General features: G+C 38.3%; 2 long non-coding RNA genes across 3 annotated transcripts; one reads left to right on the forward strand and one right to left on the reverse strand.

The window, feature by feature from the left end:
• Window positions 1–2793: 2793 nt before the first annotated feature.
• Window positions 2794–3561, forward strand: LOC121051931. Its single transcript, XR_005807512.1, has 2 exons — window positions 2794–2986; window positions 3112–3561. It is a non-coding gene; the product is annotated as an uncharacterized LOC121051931 (long non-coding RNA).
• Window positions 3562–5580: 2019 nt separating this feature from the next.
• On the reverse strand, window positions 5581–8112 carry LOC121051813. 2 transcript variants are annotated; one of them, XR_005807059.1, is made up of 3 exons: window positions 7870–8112; window positions 6134–6889; window positions 5581–5978 (listed from the first exon to the last, which is right to left on the reverse strand). It is a non-coding gene; the product is annotated as an uncharacterized LOC121051813 (long non-coding RNA). The 2 variants fall into 2 exon arrangements; XR_005807058.1 differs by having other exon boundaries at window positions 5581–6889.
• Window positions 8113–13798: the final 5686 nt, after the last annotated feature.

Below are 13798 nucleotides of genomic sequence, written 5' to 3' on the forward strand. Positions count from 1 at the left end.
GAAATTATACATTATCTTTCAATCCAGTGCATGTTACAAAAGTACGTATGCACTCTAGCAGCTTTTAACTGATTATTTTGGTTGAAGTTGAAGCAGAACTTTGCAGGTGGACCTCTTAATTGCACGAGCATTTCACAAAGATTTGAGAATACATTGTTATGTGACCCCATTACACTTCCCTTCAAGTGGTGAGGGAATTGCTGACTTTGCGTGTTGGAAGGGGAAGAGTGAGATATCTCTAACTTTGGGTGTGGGCTAGTGCATTAGTGACACCAAGGGATTCTGCATGTGCTATTCTTCGATAATGGAATCCAAACTTTCTGCATATGCTATGCTTCGAATAATCTGCTTGAAACAACCAAGTATATAGATAGATGGAAACCTTATTTATTTTTGAAAGAGATGAATCCGAGCTTAGAAATGCAAACCAATGCTTCAATATTAAACACCAATATTTGATTATATTCAAAAAGATGGGTACAATCCCAAATGGCGAAGCACCTGGTTACAGATTCCCCATGTTGGTCTGAAGCTAAGCTCGGCCATGAGAGGATAAGCTCAAGTTGGGAGGCATATCCATCATATATGCCAGGATGACCTGAATGAGTATTGAACTATCCAAATCTTTTTAGGACTACTAAGACAATAACCAGATTCCTAATCGATTGTAAAAAGAAATGCGCAGTAGCATCCAAGTCCTTTTATGACTGGGAATATTTGAAGTAGGAATAGGGTAGTTGCTATATAAGGACCCTTTCCTAGCTATAGCCTTCAATTCATATTCACACTAGACCGACCCGTACAAAACGAATCCTTCCTCAGTTTTCTTCTAACGGTGGAGCAGTTTGATTGAATACGAGGAAAAAAAAAACTAATCATGGCTCATATCATAGATTCATAGAGGACACAGTGCATCTTTCATTTATGCTCTTTTTTTGTCATCTCAGGCCTTGTGGTGAATCTCATTCAAGCCATTTTCTTCGTCCTGATTCGGCCTTTATCTAAGAATATATACAGAAGGATAAACGGAGTAGTGGCAGAATTGTTATGGCTGGAGGTGTTGTGGCTCGTGGAGTGGGGGGCAGGCCTTGAGATTCAAGTACACACAGACAATGACCGGCGTGATGGGTAAAGAAAATGCCATTGTCATATCTAATTACGGAACTGATATCAATTTCATTCCGGTCCTAGCTCAGCGCTCTGGTTGCCTCTGCAGCTTATTATTTAGTGTTGACGATAAATTCAGCAAGTTCCTTCCTGTCATTGGGCGATATGTGGTTCTCTGAAAATATCTTTATGGGGAGTAACTATTGGGGTCCGAACCAAGGCAAAGCCTCTGCATCAAGTCTCCGTGGACTCAAGAACTTCCCTCGGCCTATATGGATGACTCTACGTACGTTCAGAAGAAACAGGGGGAGGTGAAATGAGACGTGAGGCCTTTGTCTCTGCAGTGAAACACATGAGGTCTTTTGTTCCAGCCATGTATGATGTTACAATCGCCTTCCCTGAAGCTCGATCAGATTCACCTCAAACACTGTTACAACTCTTCTACGAGAGGCTGAGCCGCTGAGGCGACGAAAGTCATATGTGGTGCATGTGCATGTTAAGCGGCATGAGATTAGGGGTTTGCCTCGTAAACATGGTGCCCTTGAGAAATGGTGTGAGGGTGTGCTGGAGGCCAAGTAAGCCTTATTGGACCAACACAGAGCAGACCAAACTTTTGGTGACCAAGTACAAGTACTAGAAACATGCTCTGGTAAACGCCGGCCACTCAAGCCTCTTTTGGTTGTTACCTCTTGGCATGGGCACTTGTATTTGTATTCTCGGCAATCAAGTTCCCCCTCTTGTCTTTACTAGTGCTACTCATTGCACCCTCAAGCCTGACTTCCGTTCTCAATCGGGGCCGCTTGTCTTCCCTACTGCTGAATCTTACAGCCTTCCTTCTTAGACGTGCTTCTCAAGTTGCATCACTTCTCCTCATTAGTGCTTTTTATTTCATTTACTTTCTTCGTTCTTAGACGTGCCTTTTGTTTTGAGTTCCGAATAAGCTGTTGCTCATATTTGAAATCTCTGTCTATTAATTTTGGTATTCTTAATGTATGCCTAGGAGCTAGGACAAAATGCTTTCTTTATTCTCCTCGCTGCTCTGCATGCTGAATTGTGTTTAAAAAAAAAATGTGTGTTCGTTATTTTATTGTTTTTGTATGTATTTCCTTCTCGTGCTTTTATATTACAATTTACAACTCAGCAAACAACGCTTTTAAAAACCTTCTCATTTCTGCTTTTGCGGGGGCCTTTAATACAACGCAACTGCCACAGTCGTCCTCTTTCAACTTCTCCTCTACCCCTCTTCTTCTTCGTCGGAGTCTATCTGGACAGAGATGACGCTGGTTTTGTTCTTCAGAGGTTCGGGAGGCTCCGAAGCTCCACACTCCAAGTTCGGGTCTGGGCTTCGCCGGTTTTGTTTGTCAGAGGTCCACAATGCCTAGGAGTGGGCAGAAAACCGAAGACACCTTAAAAACCGACCGAACCGGACCGGTTTTTCCAGTTCGGTAACCGAACCGAAGAAAAGAGTAGCAGAAATGAGGAAAACCGGACCGAAACCGAGTAAATCCGGTTCGATACCGGTTTTCGTTGTTAAACCGACCGGTTTAAAACCGAACTGGCCGAATTTTTTAATATATATAAAAATAATTTTTCTTATGCGTTTTCAGTCAATCATTGGCCAAGAAACCGGTTTCACGTGCACCTGATCACGCCAAATCCTCACTTTTCTCTCTAACCCTACATACTACACGATTGATTTCACTCATTCAGATCCTCTCTCTCTCTCTCTCTCTCTCTCTCAGCAGCGTCGCACTATCCCCCTCTTACTGTCTCTCACCCTTGCAAGTAGTAGTGCTCCACGAAGCCACCACGTCTGGATCTATCCCTACCGCACCTGATAATCACCGCCTACGTCAGCCGCATCAACACCAGATCTAAGGTACTTCTACTTAGGATTTGATTTTATTGATATCTGGTATTGCATATTTGCATGTGTGTTCGATGTGGGTTAATAATATATGATTCATGTTATGGGTTTTTGATTTTTGAATTTATGTATTGCAGGATATGGAATCATAGATCTGGAGGTGTTGAGATGAAGCTGGAAGTTTTTGTTTTTTCAATGCGATTTGGGAATTGAGAAGCTTTGTTTAATTTCTAACTTAATTTCGATTCGCAATTCTAATAATCTGCAACTAATTTCTATTTGGGTTTGTCAAATCTTGATCTGGAGTTGACCTAGTGTTGTTTATTTCATTCTGATAGATCTAGAATTTTACTTTAGTGTTTTGAAAATTGAGTTGGTTTCTATGCGTTTATGTTTTTTTAGATACAAAGGTTTGGAAATTAGTTCTTTGTTGAACCCATTTCTTCGTTTGATTGTGAAGAGAACAGATCTATAACATGGAGTTCGATATGTAATGGACTTCTTATGTTATTCTGTTACTTGCAGATGCAAATTTTCGTGAAAATCCTTTGAAGCTTAGTGAATGTGTTGTGAAGATTAGTTGGTGATGAGGACTTTTGAAGATTAGTGAATGTCTTGTTTAATTACTGAATTAAGAAAAATGCGAATTATGAATGTTTGGGCTTAAAAATACATCTAAAACCAGAAATATGTAACACGAAAGCAGAAAATGGGCCTTGAAAAGGTCCCAAAATGAGAATTTTTGGGCCTTAAAAATAAACCGAACCGAAACTGAAGGGGGTCGACACAAAATTTCGGCCCAATGCTTTTTAATTCGATGGTCGGTTTGGATTTGGGCCCAACCGATTACTTCAGGTCGGAAACGGTTTAGGCCTCAAACCAAACCGGCTTGACATATGCCCAGCCCTAACGATATGTAGGCATTCTCCTGCTCTTCACTATCTTATGCTGTATGCCTGTAAGGCCATTGTTTCTCCCCATAAAACGAGACAAACATGAACTGATTGACTCATTGCTCTCCGCAACAGATAAAGAGAAAATAAGTATAATCCTGTTTCAGGAGGAAAAAAAGATTTTAAGTGACATATATATATATATATATATATATATATATATATATATATATATATGTATATGATGTTTATAGCAAAGATAAACAAAGCAGGTTAAGACTCAAGCTTAGCTTCAGGAAAGATGCAAGTAACAATGTAACGCCCCAAGCAGCACCTCACTAGCTTAAGCATGTCATAGTGTCGCGAGCCTCTAAAACATAAACCGAACGCTCGATTTACATTGTAGAGAACCGCTAGGCATTTTGTTTGAAAACTTTTCGTATAAACATAGCGGAAGCTACAAATATTTTTGAGGTGAAAATCCTTGAGTTGCTAAAATTTATTTCATTCGTCTAGAACTTGAAATGAATTCTCACACACGAGGTATGAACTTCAAGGAAATGAGAACTCAACCAAAATAGACACAAGGCTAACTATCAACAAGTCTCGGAATACGAAGTTCGAGAAATAGAATTTAAAACAAGGTCTAAAGGACAAAATTTACCGAACATGTTCCGCACACCCAGCTCCGTCCGCTATTGTCCCGTCACCAGTGCACAGTACCTGCATCCACACTGTTGTAGGGGTGAGCTTTCGTCCTCGCTGCTCTTACAGGAACTCTACCACGACTAGGTTTGAAACCACTAAATAGATATTTGGGATCCCAATATGAAAACATGCTTAAACCAAATATTTTAAAAGAACGACAAACTTTATAAGAATGCTCTTTGACTCGAAAATTGATGCATGATACTAAATTGAATACGCGCACTGAATCTTACCAGATGCCCGGTCCCATAGACCCACTACACGACCTCACCTCAATTTACTTTATCACTAGGTAAGCGTAGCGAGAGCGTCCACTACCTAGCTACACACACGTACCGGGCCCGTCATTACGATCGGAATACTCGAACGACTGGCGTAACTAACCCTCCGGAGGTTTTAGGGATCGAACCCAAGGAAGTTAGAGCCACCCTTCACTCTCAAGCCATCAAACATTTTCTCACAGATTGGTTAGTATGCATTGCATTTTAACGTAACCAAACCGTACCACTTAACATGCATCATTTTAATAACAATAGATAAGAAAACTACAAACTGAGGAGAGTCCCAAATCCCCTACCAGGATTCCAATGCTTTCTCTTACATACTCCGAGAGTCGCGAACCTTCCGTTCCTCGGGTAACTGGAGTCCTGAGTTCCGACATTTCTATAGTTACTATCTTTTGAACAATTATATTAAATCTCAACAACTTTTCCTGGTTTGACCAGGAGTTAACCAGTTTGACCAACCGTAATAGGTTCGATAATTATCCCAAATTACCGAACATTTTACTTGAAATTACGATATCGACGAATTACGACTATGTCGAAGAAAATCAAGCAACGACTTAATTTCAAACATATTAGGTGTACTCGAAATTTACTAAGGCCACCCAATATGCTGTTTTCCTTTCTTTACTCACTTCCATTTCACACAAGGTGTGCCCAAAACTACTAAGGGCACCCAATCCTAACTTTTCTCCTTAACTGAAAATATAATCTCTTCCAATTCAAATCAGCATAATCATTTCAATACTAACTGCGATGGGAAACCTTACAAACAAAACACATTCACCGTAAGCAACCCTTTCCAAACTCATTCACCATTACAATTGACATAGCCCATAGTAGACATCAACTCAAATAATCAAAATTCTAGACAACATAACCAATTCGATAATAGAGCCTTCAACTTCATCATATCAAACCAAGCTCAGTAGCATAATTTCTGATCACCAACACAAGAATCTAGTTCAAGATTATACCTTCGAAATAGGAAATCCCTTGAACTAACCCAAACTCAGCTTCCCGAGCTCACTGTCGAATCTGCGTTGGTGATGAACTGAGGCTGTCGACATGATCTACCTAGCCAGCTGCCAAATATCTTGTCTACAGTTGCATTCGAGGCTGGAACAAGCCAAGGAAAGCCGAGAAAGTTGCCGGCATTGAGGGACCGCGACGGACCCGAGACGAACCCAGAATGCAAACCATCAAAACTCAATCCAATTTGAAAACTAATTACATAAACGTGTAGAGAATGACGAGGAGGTGACGTTTCATACCACATGCAGCCCAAACGGTGGTCGGAATTCACTGAACCTGCCGGAAAAGCTTCAATGTTCACACCGTCGATTCTCCCTCCACAGCCGACGATTGAGCGAACAGCGACCGGAAACGTGACTGCGACGACCAGAGGAAGAGATGGGTGGCAGTACTCCAGCCAGAGGTGGCCTGATGGTGGAGCGTCGGCTGGATCGCAGCGTCGGGTCGTCGAGCTGCAGAAACGGGTCAAGAACGCTGGGTTCTTCTCGATACTTCTCCATCGCTGATCTGATCTAAGGCTATTTGTAGCCAAAATCCAAAGTAAACCCGAGGGCTGAGATTAAGCAGTGGAGAATTGGATGGCCCAGATCGCTCCACGTTATTTTCTATTTTCTTTTAATAATTTATGCAGTCCAAAATTTCCGAAAATCATAACATATAGCTTGGATGTCCGAAAAAATCCTCGAAAATTTTAACGAACTCGTCATAACGTGTACTTTATTATCCAATCCTTAAATTAAGGATTTCACCTTGTGAAAATTTCCAAAAATATTCTCAAGCAATTTAATCATTACTGAGATCGTGAGATAGTAAATTAATTTCCAATGATCTCAACTTAACTAGACAAATTTTTTCTGGGGCTCACAAACAAGCCTCTCTTCAATGAGTACAAGACTTTCAAACACAATAAATTAAAACAAGAGAAGAACTGGACACATGCTATTGAATTTGAGAAGAGAACTTCACTTGTCATCTTGGCTTTGACCAACCACTACCTGGAGAAGATTTGCATGATAAATTATGTGGTTAGCAGCCGGCAAGAACTACATTTACAATGATAAACTTACTTAGAAAGCAAGCTATCACAATAAGGATATCTACCAAATCATATCAAGAAATTATGAGGGGCACTAGTATATCTTTCTATTCTCTTGTGAATTCTCCCAAAGGTTACAGTTTGTTATTCTAGTGTAGTTCTAGTGATCCTGGAATTGGGCTTTCTATTCTCTTGTGCCTTTTCACTAATTTGTTCTTCTTATGCACTTCTCATATACGTATCCTATCACTTTGGTGTTTTAAATGAATGGAAAAAGCAAAGAGAAAAGGAAACATATATTGGATCAGGATTCCCCATAGAAGCTCACACCTTAGTGATCCTAGCATTAGCTTTCTGACATAAATAGGAAAAGAAAATGGTTTTAAATTTCTGATTCTTCCAATATTGAGGTTGGAAAATGCTATTATTGCTTTCCCATACAAGAGAAGTAGCAGGAAAAATGCCAGACAAACACAGTGCAGTTAAATATAGTTAAAACTATGTTCCCACAACAACATACTAATACAGCTAAAAATTAGAGGCAATTCAAGTTCAAAATATGTTATGATTTGAGAAAGTTTTATAATCCTCAAGTGGATCCACAGGTATCCTATTCAACAGCACAATTAGATAACCAAACACAAACATCACCATTCACCACTACCATAGTATTAAATTTCTTAGATACTCTTTCTCAAGAGATAGCCATTGACGTATTTAAGGAATCACAAACTCTCATTTTATCCTTCATTGGCAGTCAAATGACACCCAAATTTCTCAAAAGCCACTTTCAAAATTCATCACACAAAAACCCAAAATTTGCACATACTTCAACTATCATGGTAGCAAAGCCAAACCCAAATTTCTCAATAGCATTTCAAACTAAAATAAAAAAGAACCAACACAAACTCAAGCTGAGATTTGCGATTGGTTATTTACCTCAATTTGGAGTTTTAGGGTTTTCCTTCTCCGCTCAGACGCTCACCAAATCAGGAATTAATTGACTGATGATAGTCAATTTGGTCCGATTCCCACTTGCCCAGTGTCAATCAATTGGAGACATGAAAAAAAATGAAGACGCTATAAACAAAGTGGATGTAGTTAGTCGTCGGTTCATCTTCTATCATTTGAGATATTTTCATCTTCAGAAAGAGAGAGAAAAAGAAAGACGTCAAAATCTCACCTCTTGAGGGTGGATTTCTGATTGAGTTTGGTATTTATACCCAGCACTCTAGAATTCTTCACAATCTAGTATTTAATAAAATCATTTAAAATCGTTGGATTTTTTAATACCACAAGATTTAGAAAGACTTTTTAAAATCTTAGTTGAATACCACAAGATTTTAAAGGAATTTTTTAAAAACTTAATTGAACACCCATGGATTTTTAAAATCCAAAACAATCCAATAGACTCCTAATTGAATACACCCCCCCAAGATTGCTCGCATTCTAGGTCTTAATTACTAAGTGAAAAACCTATAATTCCTTAGGTAAATCAATGAAGAGTCTTGCATGCTTGTATGGCGTTCCAACTTGTGTTCTTGGCTTAAATCAATCAAACTTTCATTAATCTTTATGCGTTAAATATGTTTTGTTAGTGAGTATCATTCTATGACTAGCATTGCATGTTTAATAGGGTTAACTATGGTGCGTTCAGCTAGTTAATTTAATTAAGAGAAGTAATAAGAACTTTGTATGCGTTCATCTCTATTCTTGATTGATTTCTTCATTCACATATTTTGATCCATGGTTTATGGTTAGATTGCCTGTTTTCGTGTTAATGATTGTTAATTAAATCTTTACATCTTATCCGTCCATCTTTTCCTTGATTCATGGTTGATTGATCACATGTATTATATCATTAGATTAGAATATAAGCACTTTTGAAATCCCTTTATCTTGTAATTTTGTAAATATATACTTTGTTTTATAATTTGTGAATAATACTAATTTGTTTAACGTCTTTGACAGGAAGTATACTCCAATCCCCGGCTTAGAACGATACTCTACTTACTCTTTACTACAATTCGATACAGGGTTTAAATTAGCACTCACTTTGAGTGTATCATAATACCTATAATTAATGCCAATGAACTCAAGTAGAGTTACCCAAAACTTCATGGTCTTAGTTTTAGTCTCAATATGTCTTGTGACACTGAAAACAACTCAAAAGAGGCAGAGTATAAAAATTATAGACTTAGTAATACCTACATTGCATATTAAACTTAAGCTTGAAATAGCCAGCAATGAAAAACCCTAACCCTTAGAAAATGAAGTCAGCTGAATACAGATCATATTGTAAGGCAAAGAAATTTATAGACGTTGTTCATATTCATCAAATTAGAAAAGGATAAAATTACATCGAGTGATGTTACCAGTAACACAGCACATGAAATCAACGAAGTGAAACCCTAAAACACAAAAACCCATAGATTAAAGGAGGAAATACTAAAACTGAAGAGATTAAGGTCAGAATCATCTTGATTGAGCACGAAATCCACTCAATTGACCCGGAATCATCTCTCAATGAGCTGGAATCCTCTCAATTTCAACAATTTTAGTATCATAGTTCAAGCAGAGTTACCTTCCAGATACGCGACCAAAGCCAAGAGCGCAACAACAGGAAGAAGAAGAAGAATCACCATTTTTGGTAGTTAGTTCGCCAAGAAATGCTCAGAGCATCCTCTCGATTCTTCTTCACGCTCTATGGGGCTTCTGGAAATCACGGCTTCACCTTTTTATACATGCGAGCGGTCTGCAAAACGCCGCCGTGTTAACAACCTGAGCATGTTCGTTGGGGTTGATGGAGAGGAATCGGGCCGACCGCCGTGTCAAAAACTTGGCCGTCTTCATTTTTCAGTGGATTTTTGGAGCGCGGTAACCACGTGCAGCCCAAATCTAGAAAGTGAGCCGAACCTCGAAAATCTTCACTAGTTGCATCTTGATCGGAGTGTTTGTAGACAAAAAAGAAGTTGCTTTGGTATAGTTCTTCCCTTTTGTATATCATGTCTGTATATGTGAGAACAAGAAGAAAGAGAGGAATCGAGAGCTGGGAGAGCGGGGAAACGATTACACAGTTTTTATTAAAATATTATTTTTAGAAAAATGGTAATTAAATTCTACTTTTTACCATTGAACCCATGAGTTGGTCAAAAACCGATTACGTTAGAATTTAATTACCACCATTAATTTCTCTCTCTCTCTCTCTCTCTCTCTCTCTCTCTCTCACACACACACATCAATTATCTATTTTTACTTGTTCGCAGGCCTACTTACTGAGTGTAAGGGCCATGCATATGGTGATTATAGGATTTATATGTTGTTCAACAGATTGATGGATTCTTCTAATTTAATGGTGTGAGGATGATTTGGGTTGGATTTCGATGTAGTTGTTGAATTCATTTTGGATGGGGTTATATCGCCATCTTCTTGTATGACCAGTTGGGGAGGAAATGATTAAATTAAAGTGTTATGCAAGTTGTTGATCAAGGATTTCATCCATGGGATTTTCATATCTGTGCAAGGCCATAGATGCATAACGATTTTGTGGATGAGAGAGAGAGAGAGAGAATAGTAGTTTTGGAAGAGAAATATTGTGAAAAAGTATTAAAAAAAAGCTAAGAGAGTGCAGAACGTAAAAATGGGAGTGCAAATTGCAACTCCCACTACAAAATTAAAGGAAAATATGGTCTAATGCAATAATTAGTTCACATATTCAACGAATAACTACATATAAAAAAATATTGATACTAGAATTGAATGGACTTTCGGGCTGGGTTTATAAGGCCGGGCCGGGCAGACTTTAATGAGCATATAATGGGCCGGGCCTAGGTTTTGAACTCTCTGCCCTAACCCTGCCTCATGCGCAACGGGGAGGGCCGAGATGGGCTTCTCTACAGGTCGGCAAGCTAAATGATGACCTCAAAAGCTGGATTTTCAGAGGTAAAAGCTAGCTAGTTTGCAACAAAAATGAGGACAAAAGATAAGTTCTGAACAATAATCTGAATCAATTTCAACCAATTCAAAAATAAATGCAGTGAAGAACTAAGCCAAATGTCATATATATAGCATATAATAATTCTCAAAAAAGCAGCTTCCCGGACCGTTTTGGGCAGCGATCGAGGTTGCACGTTCTGGGCAGCGGCCGGATCTACAATTGCAAGGTTATGGGCAACGCCAAAACCTCGTCGCCAACAACTCCACCTGGCTGCAGGACGGCTTCTCAGACCCCTAGCCCCCCTCTGGCAAGCCGCGCGGAGCCGTCGAAGCTTGATCTAGGCCGGAGGAGCGATGTCTGCACTTTTTCTGGGTTGCGGACGTCCGCTCTCGAATAGCTCTTTATATATATATATGTATATATAACAGCCATGTGAACTCAATTGAATTAGAACAAAAGGGAAAGGTACATATCCAACATTTAGGAACAAAAAGATACATACGGGGTAAATTCTTGCCTTATCCCATGAATTATTGAGAAAGAAAATGACCAATTAGATTGCTGCAAAAATAAAAAGGTAATACATGCATTTATGAACCGACAGGATAATAAGAAAGATTAGAAGAGAAAACAATGACATTTTGTCTTTAGGTCTGAATTTTCTTCTGGAATATTTGATCATGATGTCAGTCTAGGAAAATATATCAATGGAAGAGTGAGGGTTGATGAAAGGGGGAAGAAACGAGTGCCATGAACGTGGGAGGCACTGCTGTTGGAAAATATTTTGAACTTGTCATTATCTAAAAGTATTCAGATGATAGTTTTGATTTAATGAGAAACTAATTAACAGAAATACATATCTAAAACTCTATTCTGTTATCAATTTGAAATTATGTCTCATTTGAAGTAGGAGACTTATCTGTTAATGAACCTGATTAACATTAAGGATATATACATGATAAACATCAAGTATCTGCAGATGAAATCTTTAGGAAATCTTGGACTCCTTATGGGATGAGCACAAGATTGATACTGGCCCCTATATATAGCAGATTAAGTCCCTGTGTTAACTACACGTTTTAGCATTTAGTTCAGTCCCATTCTGAAAGCTTAGAGTAGTATAACATAGAAGACTTGTTCTTCTCATTTGTTTTTGGTTCTGTGTTGGTGCATTGAAGTTTCTGGAGTTAGCAAGCTTTTGGAGTTCGTGGCTTTTGGAGTTGCTGTGCAGAGTGCAGACAAGGGACGTTTGTGGTTGTCAAGCTGCTGCTGGGTTTTTGCTACTGAAGAACAGAAGAGATGGCTGCTGGACAATACATTGAACCTCTAAACAATGGTAATCATAATGACCCACTATGAAATTTATATACTGTGGCTATTGTCTTTTGTGTTCTTTTGATGTATTGTTTTTGTTTTCTTTACATCACTTGGTCCTACAAATTGGTATCAGAGCACATGGCTTTAGTAAGGACACAAAACCTTTTTCTACTTTTATCTCTATATGCAGTTTTTATACGTTATCTAAAGGCTCACTAGTTGGTTGCAGTACTAGTCTATTGCTTAATTAAAGAATTCTTGATGCCTATATGTCTTATAATTATAATAGAACGTGTGCTAGCCACTGAACATTATGCACGCTTCATGATTAAAGTAGTTAAAGTACTAGTCTGTGCATCATTTAAAATAGACTTCAGTACTGTTTCACGCCTTGCATAGCTGGTCTACAGTCAATAAAGCTTCGGGTCCTGCCCGAGATAAGAATAAAAGGGCATTCAGAAATTTTTTTTGGTTATCTATATGTTTCATAACAGCAAAATGGTGTTTTTCTTCTCTTTCGGGGCTGCAATTAATCATGAGTCTATAGATCTCTTTCAATTTTTGCTTCTGCTAATATTTTCTGCAGCTGATGATGGAGAGACTCAGGTGTGTTTGTATTTCATCAAAAAATTTCGAAATAATTTATATATGATGATTACCTATTTATGCTGCTGTAAATTTTGACAAGAATTAAGTATAAATGTCTCCCAATTTTAAAGTTGCAGTCTTGTTAATATCTTTGCAGTAGAACTTAAGTTTAACTTATGGTCTTCTGATTTTCTGGAGATTATATTGATTCTGTTGCACAAAGTAACCTTCACTGTTGGTTCTAGAAAATTTTCAGCCTAACAAGATCAAAACTGTGCTACTGTTATTAAATTGCTTATATTTTGGCTCCCAAAGGAATGTTCACATATGTAGATTTAAATACAGTAGCAGTATTATGCATGTTCTATGATTTTATTTTCTGATATGTTGAAACTTTTCTCTATCCAAAGATGTTGACTGTTTTCAATATATATGTAAAATTGTTGAACATGGAATAATGATATAGAAAATTTAGTTATCAGATTTTATGCCACAAAGGTGTTATCTGGTATATCTTCAGAATATGGGATTGTTTCAGTTGTTTTTTTGTCATCTATTTTATTTCAGTTTTGATGATTCAAACACATAATTTATGCAGTATAAATAATACACAAAATATGGACTTACACTTATGTTTTATGCTTTACTTCAGGAACTGAGGTTGTCACCTTAGGACAGATTCAACTTTTGACTGGTTGGAATTACAAGAAGCGGAAGAACCAAGTCGAGTTCTATTTGGCAATGAATCAGAACATGGATCTGTGTCTCACTGAAGAATAGCCCTATGAGCTGGATGAAGAAAGCACTGAAGAGGACAAAAAGGCTTATAAAGAGTGGCACAGGGCTAACAAAATGGCCAAGAATGTCATCAGGACCACCCTTTCTGACACCGTTAGAGGCTGTATTGAGGAGGCAGAACATGCAGTGGATTTTCTGGAGGCCATAGCTCAAAAATTCAGGGAAAGTGGCAAGGCTGAAGCTGCAAGACTGTCCAAAAGGTTCAATGATCTCAAATTCAGTGGAGTG

This window comes from Rosa chinensis, chromosome 2, assembly GCF_002994745.2.
Source record: "Rosa chinensis cultivar Old Blush chromosome 2, RchiOBHm-V2, whole genome shotgun sequence".
NCBI classification, from domain to species: Eukaryota; Viridiplantae; Streptophyta; class Magnoliopsida; order Rosales; family Rosaceae; genus Rosa; species Rosa chinensis.